Raw genomic sequence first — 17,605 nt, forward strand, 5'->3', positions numbered from 1 at the left:
TTTAGTTCTGTACCTGGGTGGGTGAATGTTTGAAATTTAGTGACAGCCTGAGGTCTGTGATACTCAAGATTATTCAGTGTAATGCCTGACAAAATGGTAAGAAGGACAATGAAAAAGATAAACATCTAATGGTCTATTGCGGCTTCCTACAATTATCAGGCTGGGAGGAACGTAGAGAGTAGAGGTCCCCTTTTTGTTTTGTTTCATTTCTTGATGTCGGCTACCCCCCAAAATTGGGGGAAGTGCCTTGGTATGTATATGTATGTATGTATGTACAAATTCAGATAGATAAACTAATTTTTCAGAAAACAGAAGATTACAATTGAACAATGCTGAGGATATTATTATTATTATTATTATTATTATTATTATTATTATTATTACTATTATTTGTTTATTATTTATTATTAGCTAAGCTATAACCCTAGTTGGAAAAGCAAGATGCTAAAAGCCCAAGGGCTCCAACGAAAAAATCTCCCCATGAGGAAAGGAAATAAGGAAACAGATAAACGATATAAGAAGTAATGGACAATTAAAATAAAATATTTTAGAAACATTAACAACAAAACAGATTTTTCAATATTAATCTTACCCGATGATCATGTAGCTGTCAACTCTGTTGCCCGACAGAAATCTACGGTCGGGATACGCCAGCGATCGCTATACAGGTGGGGGTGTACACAACAGCGCCATCTGTGGTCAGGTACTCCAGTACTTCTTGTCAACACCACCTCAATTTTTCCTCTGTCGTGCCACCGGCTAGACCTACTTGGATACGCTGTTGATTCTGGAGTTATTGTTCACGATTTGGTGATGTATTTGCTCTAGAGTTTAGCCTTCGCTATTCAGGAAGCTTTAACATTAGCTTAGCAAGTTTTTGGAATTAATTTGATTTAATTTTGGTGACGAAGAGAGTATGAACTCTCTTTCACTTTTAAATGGCCGACCCTTCCCTTAGACGGAAGTGTTGGTGTCGAAGAGAGTATAGACTCTCTTTCTTAATTTTGCTTAACAAGTTATAGATTTATTTTATATCTCTCCGCCTTTTATAGGCCTCTTCGATTAACTTCCTTTTATTATAAACTTATAAAAATTAATTTTTATGTTTGTTTATATGCGACCTTTCCTAATAGTAGGCGGTCTTTTCTTGGAACCGAAGTTAATTAACATTGAGCCCGTCATATCGTTTTTACCTGTTAAGATTTTATGCTATTTTAATTTTAATGTTTTTGAAAGAATTTCTTTGATAGTCTCGTACTGTTTTCAAAGTTGAACTAACGTTTTGTTTTGTCTCCGCAGTTGTTGACGTTCAGAACGTTCAACTTGCGCTCTATCGTTACGATAGAGAGAGAGTATTCACGGTTTCACGTTGCAGTAAGAGTAAACCGATTCTAGCGTTTTGTTCATTCTTTCTTAGCTTAAATGGTTTTAATTCTAATAAAGGAACTTTTTATTTGGGAAATCTTTCAGTTTTTTTCCTTTAACAATAATATGTTTTAACGGTATATATAATTGGGCTCATCTCTCAGGTTCTAAGTCAAGAGAGAGAGAGATAGAGACGGAGGGAGAGAGAGGAGGATAAACGTTTCGTTCAAGCGGGTAACGTTGTTATCGTTTTTGCTCTTCTCCCTAGTCTCTTTAGGGGAAGAAGGTAAACGTTTCTAGAGTTTTATTCTTGTTCCCAGGCTTTATGCGGTGAGAGATTTTAAACGTAGTTTATTTGATCTAGTGTTTAGTCTCTTTTCCAGCCACTGAATTCTTTATCTTTCATTATGTTTTTCTGTTACATTGTAATACTGTTTTCGCAATTACTAACTTTTAATGAAGGATAGAATTGCGTGTTTCAGGTACAAACCACTTAAAGTTTTGAGTTCAGTGAAATAAGTGCAAACAGAAAATCAAAAGTGATAAAGTGATAAGCGCAAAGTGTTACAGTGTTGCGTTCGAGGGTTCGTCTGTTCGTGCCAGTTGTTCGCCTAGTCTGGGACCTCTTACAAGCTCCCAAGCCCAGGGGAGAAGTAATGTCGAAGGACTTATGGGTTCATCAGGCCTTGATCGACGAACAGACGTTTCCCTCCGTGGTTTCGGGTGTATCCACTCACGTAGCCGACGTGATCACCCCACCCACACAAAGACGAGAGAGCCCATTTATTCCTCGTCTGCGGAAGAGGTTTCTCGCAGAAACCATGGACCAAATCTTGCAGCTTTTAAGTGCAAGTCGGTCCCTTCCGCGCAAGTCCAACTCCTAGGTGTAGCCACTGCCACTGGGTCAGTTCGGACTTGCTGCAGTACGACAACTGCACACCTCCCAGAGAGGCAAGGTGGTACCGCAACAGGCAGTAACTCCGTCTGTTGCCGCACCAGCTGTTTTAGACCCTCAGTCTCAACGGACAGTAGCTCCGTTTGTTGTTGTCTTTCATAGACCCTAGTGGTCCATGCTGCAGACTATACAGTCTCAGCTTGCTCCTTCATACAGGAGTATCATGCTGGAAGGTTGACAATGCAGCCTGTTAACCTACAACCCGCCGAGGTTGTGCGCTCAGCAGATTCTGCGGCTGCCTGCTCCCACCCTCCACCTGTGAGAGCTCCACCTCCGATGCGCAGTTCACCCTGCCAGACGCATGTTCTTGCTGCGCCTCCTGCTTTCATGCGTGAGTTGCCGCATCGGGAGTTGCCGGGTTCCAGCACTATGAGGCAACCTCCTCAACCCATGAAGCAGGAGCCTCATGCTATGCGGCATCCTCCTCAACCCATGAGGCAGGAGCCTCATGCTATGCGGCAACCTCCTCTACCCATGAGGCAGGAGCCTCATGCTATGCGGCATCCTCCTCAACCCATGAGGCAGGAGCCTCATGCTATGAGGAGCCTCATGCTATGCGACATCCTCCTCAATCCATGAGGCAGGAGCCTCATGCTATGAGGAGCCTCATGCTATGCGGCATCCTCCTCAACCCATGAGGCAGGAGCCTCATGCTATGAGGAGCCTCATGCTATGCGACATCCTCCTCAACCCATGAGGCAGGAGCCTCATGCTATGAGGAGCCTCATGCTATGCGGCATCCTCCTCAACCCATGAGGCAGGAGCCTCATGCTATGCGGCAACCTCCTCAACCCATGAGGCAGGAGCCTCATACTATGCGGCATCCTCCTCAACCCATGCGGCCTGAGCCTCATCCCTTGCAGCATGAGCCTCATCCCATGCAGCATGAGCCTCATCCCATGCAGCATGAGCCTCATCCCATGCAACATAAGCCGCATGCCATGCAACATGCTCTGCATACCTTACAGCATGCTCTACATACAGCATGCTCTGCATTCCTTACAGCATGCTCTGCATACCTTACAGCATGCTCTGCATACCTTACAGCATGCTCTGCATTCCTTACAGCATGCTCTGCATACCTTACAGCATGCTCTGCATACTATGCTCTGCATACAGCATGCTCTGCATACCTTACAACATGCTCTGCATTCCTTACAGCATGCTCTGCATACCTTACAGCATGCTCTGCATACCTTACCGCATGCTCCTCAGTCACACATCTTTGGTTGTTGCCAACTCACAAGACTGTCAAGCAGTTTCATAACGTTGCCTTCTGGTCTGCTGCTTTTGCACCAGTGAAACCCTCACTGAGAGAACTTAGCTTTTCTCGTATATGGTTCCTGTAGATGAGAAAGTGCTATTCTCCCTCCTTCTGATATTCCCTTGAGGACTCTGTCATTTGGAGAGGAGCCTTAAGCTGCTTAGCCTCCTATGGACTTTTATTTAAGCATAACATGCTTCCAGGGAGGGTAATGGTTCCGCTTCAGTCGCTAACCCCGTCTGTTGCCACACCTGCTCCCATAGACCTTGAGCTTTGTTGCAAGACATGCAGTCCAAGCTTAGTCCTTGTTAGAGGATTTTTTGTTTACGGAGTCAGTGTGTCACTGGGAAGACGTTCAACAACCAGCAGAGGGGACTTGTTGTGACGCAGTGCGGCAACCTCAGCAACCCGATAAGGAGTTGTCTGTACTACCCAGACAGTCTAGACAGTTTCGGGTTGTCGCTGTACTTCCTCGCTTCCCCATGGTTGACAGTTCACAGACTGTGCAGCAGTACCATGATCTTGTGTCCGGCTCCGTCAGACGACTGGCTTTTAAGAGCTCCCACAAGTCGTCGCTGTCTGGAGAATCTCAGATGGACTATGGATCTGACCAAGGAACTGGGCCTCCTGGTCAATTTAGAGGAGTCCCAGCTTGTCCCATCCCAGACCTTTGTCTACCTGGGTATGGAGCTTCAGAGTCGAGCTTTTCGGGCTTTTCCGTCGGCCCCAAGAATCTACCAAGCCCTAGAATGCATCCAGAGCATGCTGAGAAGGAACCGATGCTCAGTCAGGTAGTGGATGAGTCTAACAGGGACACTTTCATCGCTGGCCCTGTTCATCGAGTTAGGGAGACTCCTCCTCCGCCCCCTTCAGTATCATCTAGCTGCTCACTGGATAAAGGACATGACGCTAGAGACGGTCTCAGTTCCTGTTTCCGAAGAGAGGAGGTCTACTCTAACGTGGTGAAAGAACAGCTTTCTTCTCAAGGAAGGTCTACCTTTGGCTGTTCAGAAACCCGACCGCCGTCTCTTCTCGGACGCATCAGACACGGGCTGGGGTGCGACTTTGGACGGACAGGAATGCTCGGGAACATGGAATCAGGAGCAAAGGACACTTCACATCAATTGCAAGGAGCTATTGGCGGTTCATCTGGCCTTGATAAACTTCAAGTCCCTCCAGCTTAACAAGGTGGTGGAGGTGGACTCTGACAACACCACAGCCTTGGCTTACATCTCCAAGCAGGGAGGGACTCATTCGTGGAAGTTGTTCTAGATCGCAAGGGACCTCCTCATCTGGTCAAAAGATCGAAAGCTCACGCTGGTAACGAGGTTCATTCAGGGCGATATGAATGTCATGGCAGATCGCCTCAGCCGGAAGGGTCAGGTCATCCCCACAGAGTGGACCCTTCACAAGAATGTTTGCAGCAGACTTTGAGCCCTGTGGGGTCAGCCAACCATAGATCTGTTCGCTACCTCGATAACCTAGAGGCTCCCGTTGTATTGTTCTCCGATTCCAGACCCAGCAGCAGTTCACGTGGATGCTTTTCTGCTGGATTGGTCCCATCTCGACCTGTATGCATTCCCGCCGTTCAAGATTGTCAACAGGGTACTTCAGAAGTTCGCCTCTCGCAAAGGGACACGGCTGACGTTGGTTGCTCCCCTCTGGCCCGCGAGAGAATGGTTCATAGAGGTACTGCAATGGCTGGTCGACATTCCCAGGACTCTTCCTCTAGGAGTGGACCTTCTACGTCAACCTCACGTAAAGAAGGTACACCCAATCCTCCACGCTCTTCGTCTGACTGCCTTCAGACTATCGAAAGACTCTCAAGAGCTAGGGGCTTTTCGAAGGAAGCAGCCAGAGCGATTGCCAGTGCAAGGAGGACATCCACTCTCAGAGTCTATCAGTCTAAAGGGGAAGTCTTCCGAAGCTGGTACAAGGCCAATCCAGTTTCCTCAACCAGTACCACTGTAACCCAGATTGCTGACTTCCTGTTACATCTAAGGAACGTAAGATCCCTTTCAGCTCCTACGATCAAGGGTTACAGAAGTATGTTGGCAGCGGTTTTCCGCCACAGAGGCTTGGATCTTTCCACCAACAAAGATCTACAGGACCTCCTTAGGTCTTTTGAGACCTCAAAGGAACGTCGGTTGTCCACTCCAGGCTGGAATCTAGACGTGGTCCTAAGGTTCCTTATGTCATCAAGATTTGAACCTCTCCTATCAGCCTCTTTTAAGGACCTCACATTAAAAACTCTTTTCCTCGTGTGCTTGGCAACAGCTAAAAGAGTAAGTGAGATCCACGCCTTCAGCAGGAACATAGTTTTCACATCTGAAACGGCTACATGTTCCTTGCAGCTCGGTTTTTTGCTAAAACGAGCTTCCTTCTCGTCCTTGGCCTAAGTCGTTCGAGATCCCAAGCCTGTCCAACTTGGTGGGGAACGAACTGGAGAGAGTACTTTGCCCAGTTAGAGCTCTTAGGTACTATCTAAAAAGGTCATAACCTTTACGAGGACAATCAGAAGCCTTATGGTGTGCTATCAAGAAGCCTTCTCTTCCAAGGTCTAAGAACTCAGTTTCTTACTATCAGGCTTCTGATTAGGGAAGCACATTCTCATCTGAAGGAAGAAGACCTTGCTTTGCTGAAGGTAAGGACACATGAAGTGAGAGCTGTGGCTACTTCAGTGGCCTTCAAACAGAACCGTTCTCTGCAGAGTGTTATGGATGCAACCTATTGGAGAAGCAAGTCAGTGTTCGCATCATTCTATCTCAAAGATGTCCAGTCTCTTTACGAGAACTGCTACACCCTGGGACCATTCGTAGCAACGAATGCAGTAGTAGGCGGGGGCTCAGCCACTACATTCCCATAATCCCATAACCTTTTTAACCTTTCTCTTGAATACTTTTTATGGGTTGTACGGTCGGCTAAGAAGCCTTCCACATCCTTGTTGATTTGGCGGGTGGTCAATTCTTTCTTGAGAAGCGCCGAGGTTAAAGGTTGTGATGAGGTCCTTTAGTATGGGTTGCAGCCCTTTATACTTCAGCACCTAAGAGTCGTTCAGCATCCTAAGAGGACCGCTACGCTCAGTAAGGAAGACGTACTTAATAAAGGCAGAGTAATGGTTCAAGTCGTCTTCCTTACCAGGTACTTATTTATTTTATGTTATTTTTGAATAACTAATAAAATGAAATACGGGATACTTAGCTTCTTTGTTAACATGTATGCTGGTCTCCACCCACCACCCTAGGTGTGAATCAGCTACATGATCATCGGGTAAGATTAATATTGAAAAATGTTATTTTCATTAGTAAAATAAATTTTTGAATATACTTACCCGATGATCATGATTTAATTGACCCACCCTTCCTCCCCATAGAGAACCAGTGGACTGAGGAAAAAATTGAGGTGGTGTTGACAAGAAGTACTGGAGTACCTGACCACAGATGGCGCTGTTGTGTACACCCCCACCTGTATAGCGATCGCTGGCGTATCCCGACCGTAGATTTCTGTCGGGCAACAGAGTTGACAGCTACATGATCATCGGGTAAGTATATTCAAAAATTTATTTTACTAATGAAAATAACATATTTCATATATATACTATAAAAAGACTTATGTCAGCCTGTTCAGCATAAAAACATTTGCTGCAAGTTTGAATTTTTGAAGTTCTACTGATTCAACTACTCGATTAGGAAGAATTCCACAACTTGGTCACAGCTGGAATAAAACTTCTAGAATACTGTGTAGTATTGAACCTCAGGATGGAAAAGGCCTGACTTTAAGAATTAATGTAATGTATAGAAGAAAAGTCTCTTCCAACTGAAAAGTCACACTGCTGAAAATTATTGTACTCTATAGTAATACCTTGCCCTACATCGTTAATTTGTTCCAAGAAACCCAATATGAGGGGACTTTCGATGCAAGTCGGATTTTACCCCCATGAAGAGACTTGTACGATCCTTATGTAGTACACGTAATAAAACATAAAGAAAAGCATACAACTTTCTATCATTTTATAAAATCCACTTACACTCCAAACTCAAACCATTGTTCTCTTAGCCTCTGTACCATGGTGGTTCGCTGTCTTGGGTTAGAGTTCTCTTGCTTGAGAGGACACTCGGGCACACTATTCTACTTCATTTCTCTTCATATTTTGTTAAAGTTTTTATAGTTTATATAGGAAATATTTATTTTGATGTTACTGTTCTTAAAATATTTTATTTTTCCTTGTTTCCTTTCTTCAATGAGCTATTTTCCCTGTTGAAGCCCCTGGGCTTATAGCATCCTGCTTTTCCAACTAGGGTTGTAGCTTAGCAAAGAATAATAATACCTATATTGATAAGCCTCCATGTGCAGTGCAGATGCTGTACAGTACTGCATGTATAGTATATGATTTGATTGAAATTTGTAATGTATTTCAACAGTAGGAAAGAGAACGAGAGATAAAATATACAATAAACAATGTTACGTCACAAACGGTAATATTTGTAATATTAACACAATAAATGTCAGGTTACCTTGAAGTTTGGCATCTCTCCTGCTTACTGGACAGAAAACAAGGTGAAGCAGGAAGTTAGGCATTAGTTGTTTGATAGGGAGGATGAAACTGTAAATGTACTATAGTTGCTACATAGGAATTTTGTTTTGTCAAACCTGACATTAGTGACAGGGGTTTTTCATCCTTTAAGATTAGGTGATGACTGTAGCCTTTCTTTTTTCAACCCTGTCTAGGAATTGATTTAAATTTGGCTGAATGGTGTTCCTTCTTTTAACTTTTTATAATTATCCTATAAACCAATACTGTATATACTAAATCTTCAACCCCATTTTATAATTTCTGCTGAAGGATCCTGGGACTGAAAGATTAACAAAGCCTTGGATAAATGTTAAAAACCCTGCTGCATTTCTTTTGAGCTTTAAATTTCTTGGTTCTGGTTCTTGGAAACTGTCTTCATTTTTCTGTTGTTCCTCTTTAACAATAATTTGTCTCTGTCATTACTTGTGAGCCTCGATCAACTGCTTAAAATCCTCCTCTTTAAATTCCATTTCAAGTTTATTTATCGCTATCATATTCCTCGAGTTCTTCTCGACTGGATCTTCATACATGAAATGAGGGGCACAGTTTTTGCCAAACACTGTTCACTGCCGATTGAATCACTTTGGCGCAAGAATTGCTTATGTTTAACACTGCTTGATATATAGTGTTTGCCTTTCAAAACTTGAATATTCATCTCATCCTCTACCAAAAAAAGCATTTACTGCCTGGCGTAAAGTACTCCATAAACAGTACCACTTTAATATCCCCATGATGTCTTGGTCCAATGGTTTGTACAAGAGAGGTGGTGTTGGGTGGCTAGAAAACTATGTTTTACATTTGGGTTCATGTCGTTAATATGTCCACGGACATTATCTAGAATCATTGTAACCCTTTAAAGAAGTTTTTTAACCCTGAAATGGTATAAACCATCCATAGAAAATGGCCATTGTGACCCATGTCTTTGGATTAGCCATCCAAATCATGGGAAGCGTTGACTTCAAGATGCTTTTGAGGGCCCAGGGTATAACGACACTGTAGACTAATAAAGGTTCAAGTTTAAAATCGCCAGTAACGTTTCCCCCTGATATTAAAGATGGTCTCTCTTTGGCCATCTTTTTCTCTTCCTATGAAATAAATGAACGATCGGGCGCACTCATCCAGAGTAATCATGACTCACTAACATTGAACGTAGAGTTCCAGGGGAATTTAATGTTCATTGATGATGATTTTAAAGTTTTGTGAAATTCCTTGGTAGCAATGGTAACAGCATCAGTATCTTCTTATTGGATTTTAATATTTTTTAAACTAAAATATTTCTTGAACCAATTAAACCATTTGTGGCTTGTAACAAATTGAGTGTTCTATTTGCGCAGATATTTTTTACGTAAGTCCTCAAACATATGCCTCCATCTTGTACCTGTGGTGTTGTCATTATTATTATTATTATTATTATTATTATTATTATTATTACGACAGTATATTCAATTTTACACTGACCTGTTTCCATTACTAAATGACAATCTTTTTTAAAGTTTGACAAAGTAAAATTTTAAATGACAGTTTATACTTTCAGAATTGACTATCAATACTCTTTGAATCTGCGACAAATTGCAAATATGAAAGGCACTCCCCAATGTGTAAATAACTATCTTCACAATTCTTTGACAATCTCCAAAACTGTGGAAATGTAGAAATATATACTGATGAACATTGAAAGGATTCTGACAAAAGGCAAGTTTCTTTGAAAAATCATACATTTTATTTGACATTCGTCATAGATTCTGTAATGAAGTGTATCAGAGCAAAATGTTATAACATGACTTTACAACAATTACTGTTTATAACATATTGCTAGATTAATCCTAAATATCCTGACGATTAATGCACTCCATTTAAGCGTTACTGTGTTCATATAATGATTCACATAGTTGTGGAGTGACAACGCTTGGAGCAATTTCCAAATGACTAAGCAGAAGTTGTTCTCGATAACCCAGTAAGGTTATCTTTTGTCATTGAGTTGGCTGTGCAATACAGGTATCTGCTACATCATTAAGCAACTGTTTTAGTCTTGCCTTTACCCTTAAAAAGCAATACTCAATTGGAATGAAGAACGGAGAGTATGGTGGTAGATATTCAAAAGATCTCGTAGGAAAGCTATCGGCAATATCGCTATGACACCAAGCATTATCAATGATGATAAGTGGGTTGAATTTATTGGGGATGATATCCAAGTTGAATACAAAATTATTAAATTTCTCCTTGGTAAGGGCACGTATGTGAATCTCAAAATAAACTAGTCCAGCACCATCGGAAATCAATGCTCGCAATGTGATGTTACCGCCTCTCCGTCCACCAACTATTTGTAGGAGTTTGTTGTCCCATAGGTGCTCTACCGTAAGCCTTCTTCATTTACAAATTATATCCCATTTTGTCGATGTAGGTCCTATCCTATCTTACTGCAAATGTCTTGCTTACATGTTATCTGCGTACATTACCCTTGCATCCTAGTAAAGGTTCGGAGTTTCTCTCCTGTGTTACGTTTTCACACAGTTTTAGTGTGAAGTTCACATTCCAAGGCTCTTGCAACAGTTGAATCAGAGATACAGGGTTCTTTGGTAAATGTATCTCGCAATGTTTAATTCAATTCCCTTAAAGCTAAGGTTGGTGTACTTTCTACCATCCACCCAAGTTCTCTTGCTGTAGTCAAGAAATCTTCACCATTCTCATACTTCTCAATTATGCGATTGCAGTCAATGGAGCTATAGGTGCTGGATATAGAAAATCAAAATGACCAGTATAGAGTAAAGACAGTATTGTACTAAATGTCTCTTCTACACCATGTTACAAAATTGCTTAACATAGTTTATAACAGAAGCTGGTGAATGAGATACAGCAAAATGCCTGTAAGGTTGTTAAGAGTGACAGGTCTTGTAGTTTCATTTGCATTGTGTCTACAAAGAAAGTGATCGTTGTAACATACTGCATATTTGTTGTTTGTTTTGATTACGATAATAATTGTGATGAAATGTCAAACTCAAATGCATTTGTCAATCTTATAACCTAGATAGTCATTTATGTAATGACCAATTGGTAATGTTTTTTCTGATTGTCATTGCCTTGTTGGGAGTGTCATTTGTTTTCTGGTCTGTCAATTTATTTTGTAGTACAGTATGTCAAATTGAAAACTGTCACAAATGTATATGCTTCCAATACTATGCAGTACTCTAGAAGTTTTATTCCAGCTGTTACCAAGTTATGGAATGATCTTCCTAATCGGGTAGTTGAATCAGTAGAACTTCAAAAGTTCAAAGTTGGAGCAAATGCTTTTTTGTTGACCAGGCGGACATGAGTCTTTTTATAGTTTATTTATGACATATTTGTTTTTGATGTTGTTAATAGTTTATATATGACATGTCTGTTTTGACGTTGTTACTTTTTTTAGAATGATTTATTGTTAATTTGTTCTCTTCATTTATTTATTACCTTATTTCCTTTCCTCACTGGGCTTTTTTTCCCTGTTGGAGCCCCTGGGCTTATAGCATCTTGCTTTTCCAACTAGGGTTGTAGCTTGGATAGTAATAATAATAATAATAATTTTGTCATTTCATTATGAAGATTGTCAATTTGAATTGCAGAGTGTTCAAACTAAAATACAAAATACTATATTACTAGCTTAGCATCAACCCTAGTTGGAAAAACAGGATGCCATAAGACCAAGGGCTCCTACAGGGAAAAATAGCCCAGAGAGGAAAGGAAATAAAAAAATGAACTACAAGAGAAGTAATGAACAATTAGAATAAAATATTTTAAGACTAATAACAACACTAGAATAGATCTTTCATATATATATAATATGAAAAATAAAAAAAAAGCAAAGCGGAAGAGAAATAAGACAGAATTGTTTGCTCAGGTGTATCCTCAAGCAAGAGAACTCTACCCCAAGACTGGAAGACCATGTACAGAGACTATGGCAGTACCCAAGACTAGAGAACAATGGTTTGGTTCTGGAGTGTCCTTCTCTTGGAAGAGCTGCTTATCATAGCTAATGAGTCTCTTTTAAACTTACCAAGAGAAAGTAACCACTGAACAATTACAGAGCAGTAGTTAACCCCTTGAGGAAGAGGAATTGTTTGGCAATCTCGGTGTTGTCAGGTGTATGAGGACAGAGAAGAATGTGGAAAGAATAGGCCTGACTATTTGGTGTACGTGTAGGCAAAGGAAAAATGAGCCGTAACTTGAGAGTGGGATCCAATGTAGTACTGTCTGGCCAGTCAAAGGACCCAATAACTCTAGCGGTAGTATCTCAACGAGTGGGCAACCTACTACCTACTACAGAGCAAATTTTCTTTGAATTTGGTATTCCCTGTAAGGTTATCAGTAATAATGGCCATTAAATTTCTTTTTATCAGTATAAAATCTTTGCTGAAGAGTGGGTGTTTCGACCATATCACATCCTCCTCACATTACCTTAAATAAATTGGTTTGAAGAAATAAATTTGAACACTAGAAATGTTATTCTAGAAAGCCAAGCAAGATGAAAAGGATGTAGATTAAGCTTTACTATACATGCCACTTCACTGAATAATGGTTTACCTAGTCCAGAAGAAATTCTTAGTGAAAAGTCATAATTACAGATATTTGGGTGGTGATAATGAAACTATATGAATTGGGTTGCAAAATAAACAAAATTTTCAGATATTTATGACAGACAGTCCCATATATTGCCCTCCCCCCCCCCCCTTTTGCCTGGACAGGGTGTTTGTATCCAAACTGCACATATACATAAATTGGAAGTTGCAAAAAGAGCTATAGTCCATTTCTTTTATCGAGGCATATTTGCACCGACTCGCAGGGGTGCCCTTTTAGCTCGGAAAAGTTTCCTGATCGCTGGTTGGTTAGAATTATCTTGTTCAACCAATCAGCGATCAGGAAACTTTTCCCAGCTAAAAGGCACCCCTGCGAGTCGGTGCAAATATGCCTCGATAAAAGAAATGGACTATGGTAAGTGTGAGGAACTTGGGTCCTATTTGTTGAGGACACCTAATGGTCAAACAGGTTGCATTGGTGTGATACTTCCTCCACAGGAGGATCCTAGGCCTGTCCTTCAGAGGAGGTATCTCTCGTCATCCAAGGATGAGTCTGCACCCTGACAACCATCACCAAGAACTTCCAGACCCTCATCCTTGTCCAGACAATGAGCTTCCTCAGCGAGCACTTCTCCAGATCGTCTGTCTCATTGCAGTTCCAAATGCGCTTCCAGGCAAAATTCACGTGTATCATCGCTTGCTGTGCAGGTTCCTCCTTCTTGTGCCTTGTGAGCATGCTCCAACAACTAGTTTGATTGTGCCCCTTATAGGCATAGATCTTTGTCCTTGCACTTTGCTAGATATTCCTCCCCAGGGAGCTTTATCTCCCTTTGCTAAACTCATCTTGAATGAGCCTTTACCAGATGCATTTTGAAGTGCTCGCCATCGCCTTATCATACCTCTGATTGCCAGCCGATCACTCGCCGAGTTTCTTCCTGCAAGGCTATCACTAAAACGATCTTCACCTCATTGCTCATGCCATGCATCCTCCAAGTGCTCGTCTCCTTATTTTATTGCTGGACAAGACAAAAAATTTTAGTCGTTCGCCTCATTTTAAGTGCTCATTCTCTTCTGTCAAGCGCTCTTATACTGTTTCCTCATTAGAGGATAATGCATGCGCTCATCACATAAAAGATCTTATGATCATTCCTCAGATTCCTCAGTTGAGGATAATGCTTGCTCACCCCGATTGCGCTCAACACATAAAAGATCTTACGATCATTCTTCAGTAGAAGATAACGTTCGCTTGCCCCCATTGCACTCTTCACAAGTGATTTTACAAGCTTTCCTCGGTAGAGAACGACACTTGTTCGCCTCGTGAATGTAGACGCCATTGCGCGCCTGATTGCCATAGACAGGACTTGCGATCTTTCCCTGTTCATGGTAGACAAGAAAGTCATTGTTGTTAACGAGGTCAAGTGACTTAAAGAGGTCATCGCAAACACTCGCCCTCTGGTTACCATCAATGAGTTTTCCAGCAGAATTAAGTCGGTTTAAGATATTGTCTGACCCTATTTTGCCTGACCATCTTCCAAGACCACAATGCAAGGAAATGGATCATTGGGCTACAAGGCTCCAGAAACCCGTCGAAGGCTCAGCCTTCTCCCTCCAGGAATTATCAACTACCTTCTTTTTCAGAGGAATAATTGCAGCCACTCTTCCCCACAAGTTTGGAAGCTCCAAGAAGGGAGAATCTCTTATCTCCCATTTCTTCACCCAGCATAGGAAGAGCCAAGATCAACTCAAGGAAGTGCAACATGGACAGAGCTCTGGTTAACCCTAAAGGAGACACTTGGGTGAGAACCCATCGAGTTCACTCTCTCCAAGAGAAATTTCACTGACAGAGAACTACCAGCTCTGGTTGATTGAGTTCTCTGAGGAACATACTTCTGCAGCAAGGAAGAAGACAACTGTTTCTCATTCTACCAGCCTCCCGCTAGACGATGAGCCACAGTTAGACGCAAGAATGACGACTAATAATGTCTCCCCATTCTTGACAGGGGCCCGTAAGAAGGAGAGCAAGGACCCTATGATGGCCAGCCCTCAGGATCCTAGACTTAACCACTTGCAGTGATAAAGTTTCCAAAGCGAGAGGCCTTAGCGGGATCATCACATCAGATGGAAGACGATTTCCCTGTAGATGATGATGATACTAGAACTGAAACCAGATACTTTTACCTTAATTAAAGAAAAGCCAGATGGTGTGCCTGTGTAAGAACAGATACATTTACACACACTGTGGTGAATTCCTCGCTGATGTGGTAACATCCCTGACTGGTGTTCTTCAGACTGGGGTTTGAGTCCCGCTCAAACTCGCTAGTTTCTTTGGTCACTGCAACCTCACCATTCTTGTGAGCTAAGGGTGGGGATTTGGGGGAGCCTATTGATCTACCTGGTGAGTCATCAGTACCCATTGCCTGGCCTTCCTTGGTCCTAGCTTGGGTGGAGAGGGGCTTGGGCTCTGATCATATATATGGTCACTCTCTAAGGCTTGATAAGAAAATGTCACTATTCCTTGCCCTTGTCATTCATGAGCGGCCTTTAAAACTTTTAAAAGGAAGGAATTCGGCATTACTGATATACGCTGTATATGATTAAATTTCAAGGCTAAGTCCTTAACCCAAGCATTTTGTATTGAACTGTTAATGCTAAACAGCTTCAAAAGTTCAAACTTTCAGCAAACTTTTTTTTATATTGAACAAGCTGACATATCTCTTTTTATAGTCCATATATGAAAGATCTGTTTTAATGTTTGTTACTGTTCTTAAAATATTTTATTTTAATCGTTCATTACTGCTCTTGTAGTTTATTTATTCCATTATTTCCTTTCCTCACTGGGCTATTTTTCCCTGTTGGATTTCTTGAGCTTATAGCATCCTGCTTTTCCAATTAGGGTTGTAACTTGGGTAGTAATAATAATAATCATAATAATAATAATAATCAAAATCATCATCATCATCATCATTAATAATAATAATAATAATAATAATAATAATTTCGAAATAAGTATTTCAAAGCCTTGTTAGCTAACAAAAACTTCGAACAAACAAGAGGAAGAGAATTAAGATGGAATAGTGTGCCCGAGGGTATAATTTGTTTAATTTCAACTTTTCTTTGGGGATTTGGTGCCCCGCGGTTCGCTTGTCTCCTCTGACCTTGGGAAAGCATCCTGCCAACGTGTCAGAAGGATATTTTCAAAGGAATGAAATGAGGTTGCTTCTTTGGCATCCTTGGTATGCTTGTTGACAAGTTGTCTCGGCTGGCTTTATCACTTGTTTTGACTTCCTTAGGAAAAATTACTACTTGTGGCTAAAAAAAAAAAATATTTCCTGTCTAGGTTTTGGCCCCAGAAACAGTTAAATAATTTTACTTTTATGTTTCATTACATATTTCTTTACATTACAGTATCTTTCATAGCATGTGTTATGTTATATATTTTTATTACGTTGTTAACGAAGACTAGGCCTACTTTAAAATTCTCAATAAAAATCATAAAATCAAGATGAAAATTTTATATCATTACGACAGCTGAAAGATAAATCGAAACTGTTAGTTGCTTCAATGAATTTCGTAGGTAGGTCCAATCGCCTATACAAAACGACATTGTCACCTTTATAAACAGACCTTTTTCGCTCAAGGGGTTAACGACTGAACTGTAATTCTTCAGTGGCTACTTTCCTCTTGGTAAGGATAGAAGAGACTTTAGCTGTGGTAACCAGCTCTTCTAGTAGAAGGACACTCCAAAATCAAACCATTTTTCTCTAGTCTTTGGTAGTGCCTTAGCCTCTGTGGCATGGTTTTCCACTGTCTTGGGGTAGAGTTCTCTTGCTCGAGGGTACACTCGGACACACTATTCTATCTTATTTCTCTTCGTATTTTTTTCTAGTCTCTATAGAGGGTATATATGAAAAATCTATTTTAATATTGCTATTGTTCTTAAAATACATCATCTCAATTGTTTATTACTTCTCTTCGTTTATTTATTTCATTGCTTCCTTTCCATACTGGGCTATTTTCCCTGTTGAAGCCCATGTGCTTATAAGCATCCTTCTTTCCCAACTAGGATTGTAGCTCAGCTAGTGATGATAATAATGATAATAATACATGTATTGCTATGGCCTGAACTTTTACACGCATTATTCTAAAACGCAAGTTCTTTCGGTGAGATAAATCCAGTTTATTCTTCCAAGAAGAGCAAAAATACATCGACGACCTTATGACATTATGACCTTATCCTTGACAAAAGAATGGTTTTGAAGGACAACAGTAAAATGGTCTTCGAAAATGCTCCTAAACGTAGCGTGGCTCATCTTTCCAACGTGCAATTGGGAGACGATGATGATATGCAGAATAGCATGGCAGTGAAACAGCATATTTCTAGTTGGTATTATATCTATTCCTTTTTCTATTTATTCATTTGCACAATTGGGTATTAGTTACCTCCGCCAACGAAGGTGGAAGGAGGTTATGTTTTACTCCTTGTTTGTGTGTTTGTAACTTGTGTGTGTGAGTTTGTTTGTGAACTGCATCCTAGTCACAAGTTGGAAGGGGATTGTGTTTTACACCCTGTTTGTGTCTTTGTAATTTGTGTCTTTGTTTGTGTGTGTGAGAGTTAGTTCGTGAACTGCATCCTAGTCACAAGTTGGAAGGAGGTTATGTTTTACCCCCTGTTTGTGTGTTTGTAACTTGTGTGGGTGAGAGTTTGTTTGTGAACAGCATCCTAGTCACAGTCGGAAGGAGGTTATGTTTTGCCCTTTGTTTGTGTGTTTGTGTGTGTGTGTGAGAGAAAGAGTTTGTTTGTGAACAGCATTCTAGTCACAAGTTGGAAGTAGTTTATGTTTTACCCCTCTGTTTGTTTGTGTGCGAGAGTTTGTGAACAGCTTCCTGGCCACAATTTTAAT

The sequence above is a fragment of the Palaemon carinicauda genome, chromosome 9 (genome assembly GCF_036898095.1).
Source record: "Palaemon carinicauda isolate YSFRI2023 chromosome 9, ASM3689809v2, whole genome shotgun sequence".
NCBI classification, from domain to species: Eukaryota; Metazoa; Arthropoda; class Malacostraca; order Decapoda; family Palaemonidae; genus Palaemon; species Palaemon carinicauda.